The 7,608-nt window shown below is 46.4% G+C and overlaps 1 protein-coding gene across 1 annotated transcript in view; it reads right to left on the bottom strand.

Annotated features, from left to right (window-relative positions):
• The window catches only part of T265_06630 (hypothetical protein), a gene marked incomplete at both ends in the record, with an annotated part of 30,857 nt that extends 29,510 nt beyond the window's left edge, over positions 1 to 1,347 (bottom strand). The window contains one exon of the mRNA XM_009171943.1: positions 1,170 to 1,347. The remainder of the gene's footprint in view (positions 1 to 1,169) is intronic.
• Positions 1,348 to 7,608: the final 6,261 nt, after the last annotated feature.

Genomic DNA, 7,608 nt, shown 5'->3' with positions numbered 1-7,608 from the left:
CTACTACCTCAATCGGTTCATCCGCAAGCACGAGGCTAGGGTTCGAGCCCACCCAGTCTTGCAGTAGAACTTTACACTTTGCAGGTGTGAAGCGCACGCCGAACCGCGAGGCAGAATTATTTAGATTATTTAATATTGTTTGCATTACAACGTGGGTCACGATGACCGACCAAAAGAACTGCGGAGTGGCGGTTTTGTACGGGTAGTTCCCACTTAATGGAGGCATCGAGAGTTTTCATCCATACAAAACTCGGGAAACAGATACCGCAAAATTTTTGGTAAAATCGGTAGGGGATAGAATAGTGCACACAGTCAACGGCCTGCCTTGTCAGTATTTCATTTGTGCATGTCACCCGTAGTAGATGTGAACAAACTAACCTACGCAGAAGGTGAATAAGAGCCTAATTTATGTGTGAACGATATGGGTATTGACCTTGCGATCAACCGGGCTTTAAAAAAGCGCACCCACTGATTGAAACATACGAATAGTTTGGCTTCTTTTGAAGGAATGGCCAAGACAGATCAGAAAAGCTGGCCCCTGGAGGTAGTATCTTCAGGGCTTTATTATTTTATTCATATTTTAGAAGATCGCCTGAGATCTGTCGGCACAGAGGTCATCTTTCTAGAAGAAGTGACCGCATAAGGTTCCAACTTTGTACCAAACGTTCACGGGATCCCCACCGGCCTTCGACAGACGCCCAGGGGCTCAAAAACTTAAAGTTAAGGTCTCACGAGTGATAGCCACAAATGTTAATCAAAATGCTCGAGCTGTGCCAAAACCTAATACTGAATATCCCCCTTCCAAAGTGTCTCCCATTAAAAATGATGGAAAGAACTTGGGTGCTATAATGCAGACGTGTCATGACATATCATGCCAACAGGACTAGGATAAATTCGTCGCCGAATTCCATTTCGCTTATCCTCTTCATTCTAATTATGAAGAAAATGAAGAACAAGCACAATCTTCGGCTGGCTATGAGTTTACCATTGTACACGAACAAAATAAACCCGACTTTTTAAGGAGTGAAGATCAAAATAGTTCATCCCCTTGAAGGGACACGGAATCTTGCCACACCGCAGTCGATTAAAATAATGGCAAAACATGGAAGAGTCAAACATGACTTGACTTCGGATGAGAAAAAACCAACTTAGGCATCTGATGCACCTACCTTCATCAGACAGAACGACTACGGGGATTGGTGTGAAGAGAAATTAAATTCGCATGGTGTAGAATGACAATCCCATAATAAAGACACATATCAGACACCTTCAAAGCCGCGAAATAATCTGAAATTAGAAAAAAATATCGTAAGAAACCATACTGAAGATAATCATGACCAATTGCTAAGGTCCTTTGTCCACATTTTATTGCCCTCCTTTAACTGTTTTTTATTTGACCAACCTGGCGCGTCTCATTTAAACTCCAGAGCATAAGCAACCGGAGTACAAGGTAACCCTTGTCTTACAAATAGTGACAGCTGTTCCTCGAAACCTGATGGGGAGGTCCAGCAGTGAACAGATAGTGAACGTATCCATCATCGCCAGAGACGGCACAATTAGTGTTGACTCTGATGCTTCACTATCGGATAGAATTGCCTGTTCGGTTTGAGGTACTTGCCAGGGCCAACCGTTGCACGGAGGACGTGCGTTTCCAGACTGTCGGACGTCTGTGACTTGAAACTTGACCGTACAAACATTTATTGCACGCAAAGACTGCAGTTCTCCCTGGGCGTGTATCCATCAACAATGCTGAGACAGTTTTAAACCGTGATGAATTTTGTCATGAATGAAGAGGATATAAAAGGAATAGGTCAAAGATTGCTTCGGACAGATAGCTGAGACAGTACGAAATGAACTGCCCCTGGAATCGGAAACAACGAAGCAAGTGCGATGGCCGGACCACCAGTGAACCTAAAACGGAAAGTTAGGTGGTGGGGGTTCGAAAATAAATCAATTCAACGAAATGGCCGGACCACCAGTGAACCTAAAACGGCAAGTCAGATGGTAGGGGTTCGAAAATAAATCAAATAATCAATAAAACAATCAACGAATTAATTTATCAGCTACAAACCGTGTACCATAGGCACATTGGTTCCAGCGTTCGAGCAGTGACCACCAGGTCCTCCTCTCCTGACACCCGACCAATCAGAGTGCAAGCAACTCGCCATCCATATAACCTGCATGTCAACCAAATAGCGGAGTCCTGAGATGTAGACTCATACCTATACGCACTATTCACTAGGTTTACAAGCGTAAACAATGACAGGACCGTTCAGATAGCTTAGGAAAGTACAAAAATCCACCTCGATTGGAACATTACGGCCACGTGCGCCATCATAGGCTTTTGATATAACTCATAGGTAACAAAGAGACATATTCACAAACCGTTGTAGTCACCTTATACATACTATCTGATCGAGTTCCTGGCTTCTGCTATAAAATAGTTGATCAAACGCACACATGAAAAACAGCGTGAAAATTAAAAGATTTGGAAGCGCCAACAAAAGGGATATTTTTCGATGCTGCATACCACAGTGAAATGGAGTCGGTGAGGAATTCAACCAAGCTCATAAGGATGGTATGAAGCGGATGCTAAACCACAAGCAGTGGAGGACTGCAATTAGGGACGCGGTCACACTCGGAATCCCACCAGATGATTAGGCCGACTGTTGCAACCGCGGGCCTGCCGCAAGCCTATCACCAGTTTTGCTTTCGGTAATCGTCTTCATATGCCCTTCATCTAAAGCGTTCTGGTTCACTTGTCTATTAACAGCATGAAAGTTGCTCCGCATCTAAACCTCTGTCCAGTAAAATAAACCGACAAGTATCCGTCGCGTAGTCCCGACAGGAACAGCATACCACGCTGATCGTGGGCGACTCAAGAGTCCACACAAACAGTCGTCCATAGTCGAACCTACATACATGGCTCACACCAGATGTCTCTGACGCGGAGATCCCTATAGACGGCTACTCTATTTTTCTAGCTGACTCAAAACGCGGGAGGGCTGGTGGGGTTGCTTTATATTTACATGTGGCCCTGTGCATACCGATTATCCTCTTTGATACCACGTCTGCACCTTTTTGCGATGCCTTGCGGATTCAAGTACCACTGCGCGGGACCGATTCTCTCCTCGGTGTCATCTACCATTACTCCTCAAGTACTCAGAAAAATGACCAATTCCTCAAACAATCCCTTGAGCAACTCTCCTCCAGCTACCATTTCACGCATCTCTTGCCAGTAGGTGATTTTAATGCCCCCAAGGCCTCCTGGGTGGAGGTCCAGTGCATCGGTCTAGTAGACATTTTGCAGCGGCGCAGACAAGTGATTCAACAAAGCGTTTGGACCCAACATGACGTCGCACCCTCCATATACCACGCAGGTCAACTACCATCCCTCTTGGATTTGGTCATCATCAACGAAAGACAATTCGTGATCATGTGTTAATTACCGCGCAACTGGGACAAAGTGACCACAGTGTGCTTATCGGTGATTCCAGCCCCTACTGGACCAGAAATCCTGATCCTTAAAAGTGGATTGAAAGCTCTCGTCATGCAGACACTTGGGAATGCGTATTGTTCTTGAGCAGTCAAAATTGTGACTATATTCAGTGGCAGAGGTATTGGTTGGAAAGTCCACTAGACTGACAAAATTCTCATCCCGAAATTTCAAAATTTGACTATAGTTTGCGCAGGACATAATATATAGAAATTTTGGAACAGCTGTAAATGGTCAATACGCCAAAGGAGCATAGGAGAGCAAGCTTTTATACTATACTCCGCACAGAAAAGCAGGTGTGCTGGCGAACACCTGCGTTCCCCTTGAGGGAAACGAATCGGTAACCAACCAGTTACATGGTAGCGGTATATGATTCTACAGTAGGCACAGTCTACACGCTGCAGAACTGTATATTGTTCCAGCGAAATCGTCACACCCAATCTTGTCAAAGCATAGCTACAAAAGACCTCTAGCCAACGCGCTCATCACGAAGGAGAACATTTGTGAACTACTGGACGAGACGAACCCATTCTGCATATTAATGCCAAATGAGCTCCATCCAGAGATTCTGAAGAAAACGCCGTTCACATTGGCAAAGCACTTCCACTTGATGTTTCGTATAGACTCATACCTATACGCAGTATTCACTAGGTTTACAAGCATAAGCAATGACAGGACCGTTCAAATAGCTTAGGATAGTACAAAAATGCACCTCGATTGGAACATTATGGCCACGGGAGTCATCATAGGCTTTTGCTATCACTGATAGGGTAACAACAAGACACTTTCACAAACCTGTGTGGTCCACGTATGAATACTATTTAAACGAGTTCCTGGCTTCAGCTATGAAATTTGATCAAACTCATACATGAAAAGCAGTGTGAAAACTAGAAGGTTTGGAACGCCAACAAGAGGAGTATTTTTCCATGCTGCATACCACAGTGAAATTGAGTCGGTGAAAAATTCAATCAAACTCATAAGGATGGCATGAAACGGGTGCTAAACCACAAGCAACGAAGGACTGCAACTAGGAACGCGGTCACACTCGGAATCCCGCCGTACGAGTGGGCCGACTGTTGCAACCGCGGGCCCACCGTAAACCTACCGCCAGTTTTGCTTTCACATGCCCCTCATCCAAAGCGTTCTGGTTCATTTGTCTATTAACAGCGTCAAATTTGCTCCGCATCTAAAATTCTGTCCAATAAAATAAACCGACAAGTACCCGTCGCGTGGTCCCAGCTGGAACAGCATACCACGCTGATCGTGGGCAACTCGAGAGTCCACACTGCAGACCACAGAAACTTCGCCAAATCAGAAAACTGCTGGCTGACTTTGAGGTGCAGTCCTACCCGAAGACGAGCCTTGCGGGAGCACCGCCACCCAGAACACAGAGCCTCACAGAAACACCTTGTCGATCAAACCGCGTCAAATTGCCCTAACTCCTTGAACAACAGCAGATGCCTCCGATGCGGAGATCTCGATAGACGGCTACTCTATTTGTCGAGCTGACTCAAAACGCTGGAGGGCTGGTGGGGTTGCTTTACATTTACATGCGGCCCTGCCCATACCGATTTTCCTCTTGGATACCACCCCTGCACCTTTTTGCGATGCCCTCCGGATTCAAATACCACTGCGCGGGACCGATTCTCTCCTTGTCGTCATCTACCATCACTCCTCGAGTACTCCGAAAAATGGCCAATTCCTCACGCAATCCCTTGAGCAACTCTGCTCCAGCTGCCAGTCCACACATCTCTTGCTGGTAGGTGATTTTAATACTCCCAAGGCCTCCTGGGTGAAGCTTCAGTGCATCGGTCTAGTAGATTTTTTCCAGCGGCGCAGACAAAAGTGATTCAACAGAGCGTTTGGACTCAACATGTCGGCGCACCCACCAGATACCGTGCAGGCGAACTACCATCCCTCCTGGATTTGGTCATCACCAACGGAAGACACTTCGTGATCAGGTGTTAATTAACGCCCACAGGGACATCGTGACCACCGTGTGCTTATCGTTGATTTCACCCGTTAATGGGACATAAATTCCGAGCCTCAAACGTGGATTCGAAACTCCTGCCATGCAGATATTTTAGAAATGCGCACCATTCTTGATCAATCAAAACTGGGACCAGCTCCAGTGAATGAGGCAATTAGAGAGCGAGTTTTTGGTTGTGCTACGGTGGGGTTGCTTTATATTTACATGTGGCCCTGTGCATACCGATTATCCTCTTTGATACCACGTCTGCACCTTTTTGCGATGCCTTGCGGATTCAAGTACCACTGCGCGGGACCGATTCTCTCCTCGGTGTCATCTACCATTACTCCTCAAGTACTCAGAAAAATGACCAATTCCTCAAACAATCGGGACATGTGTTGCGTATAAGTAACCATCGTTTGCTGGAGAGAATGCTGTTTTCCATGCCCCATTCGGAGTCGCAGCAGCAGATAGGTGGTCATTAACCCGGCCGAGGGTTATGAAAAAGTCACTCTCCTCCAGCTACCATTTCACGCATCTCTTGCCAGTAGGTGATTTTAATGCCCCCAAGGCCTCCTGGGTGGAGGTCCAGTGCATCGGTCTAGTAGACATTTTGCAGCGGCGCAGACAAGTGATTCAACAAAGCGTTTGGACCCAACATGACGTCGCACCCTCCATATACCTAGTCACCTCGGAATGATTGTGTTAAGCTAGCACTAAGAGCCTTCCCCGTCCACCTTTAATTCTTTTCTTCACAATAAGGCTTTCAAATAAATCATGGTTGTACGTTAGCGGCACGCCGGTGTTGAATAAAGATGTCATGCTGTCGATGATGATGACGCATACAGACCATAGAGCCAACGAGCTGCCCAGCGGCACATGACTGACACACCACAGCCACAGCAGTAGGTATGCACACTCACGAGCCTCACGCACCACACCATTGGCACCGGCCAGTTTGTGTAGGCAATGGTACACCAGAGTTTTCAAGACCCAGATTTTTGACTTGTCGCTGGTGAGAGCTTTATCGTCTGGAGTACGCAGATGACATCGCCCTCATCATTGAAGATCAAACTAAAGCATAAGCCCTGTTGAATAGACTTACCACCATCAAATCACATTTTGGCATGCACCATGCACCTCCAAAGACCAAAAGGATGTTTCAGAACGTGCAGTATCCTAATATATCCTTTACACTTCAATGAGAATCACCGGAGATTGTGGAAAATTTTACATAAGTCGGTAAATGTACTAGCTCTTACGGAAGGATGTCTGATGAGTTCAGTGCAAGAATCTCAAAGGTTCGAATCACGTTTGCTTATTCATTCACTTATGGCGTCAAGAAGGTATCTCACTATATCTTAAGGGCCATGTGTACCACGCTATGTAACGCGCTGTGATTCACGGATTGATACACAGAATCGAGGCTTTTGCCCAAGTTTCCCGGGTCGGTTTTTTTCTTGTTGGTCAGTGGCTGTCGTTCACCTGAAAGGCACAAGTGAAAAAGGGTGTAGCACTTCTCTTTATGTTCTCAGCGCGGGGCAGTATGCTCACCAGCGCGAGGATTCGCATAAATAAATGTCTAATAGTGCTTTAAATTGGGTTCGAGAAGGAGCGTGTACAACCGTCGGAGGAAGGTCATTCCACGCAGCTACTACACGAAATGAAAAAAAGTTTTGTCTAATGAATGTGTGTGCCCTGAGCTTGAAAATTTTCTTACTATGTCCTCGCCGGGTGTTTGCTCGGTCAACGGTAAAAAACCTGTTTGCCAAGCTTTGTTCAGACAGGGCGTAAGTAAGAATTAGGTCCCCTCGGAGGCGACGGTACTCCAGGGGAAAGAGATCAAGCATCGCGAGACGCGTTTCGTAGTCCACGGATTTGAGGCCGGCAACCATTCTCGTGGCGGCCCGCTGGACACGCTCAATGAGGGTAACGTCTTTCGTACGTCCTGAGTAGACAACTTGGTTGGCGTACTCCAGGAGCGGTCTGACGTAGGCCCCATAGAGTATTTGGAAGTCCATGCGAGTAATACGGGAGAAGGTACGTCGGATCATCCGTAAAACGGCGAATGCCTTTTAGGCCGATTTCTCATGGCGTAGTGCGAAGGACAAGTTTGAGGAGACCCAGATGCCTAAATCATTTT

This window comes from Opisthorchis viverrini (genome assembly GCF_000715545.1).
Source record: "Opisthorchis viverrini unplaced genomic scaffold opera_v5_140, whole genome shotgun sequence".
Lineage (NCBI taxonomy): Eukaryota > Metazoa > Platyhelminthes > Trematoda > Opisthorchiida > Opisthorchiidae > Opisthorchis > Opisthorchis viverrini.
The sequence above is the reverse complement of the archived record's forward strand: the minus strand, read 5'-3'. Positions and strand labels throughout refer to the sequence as shown.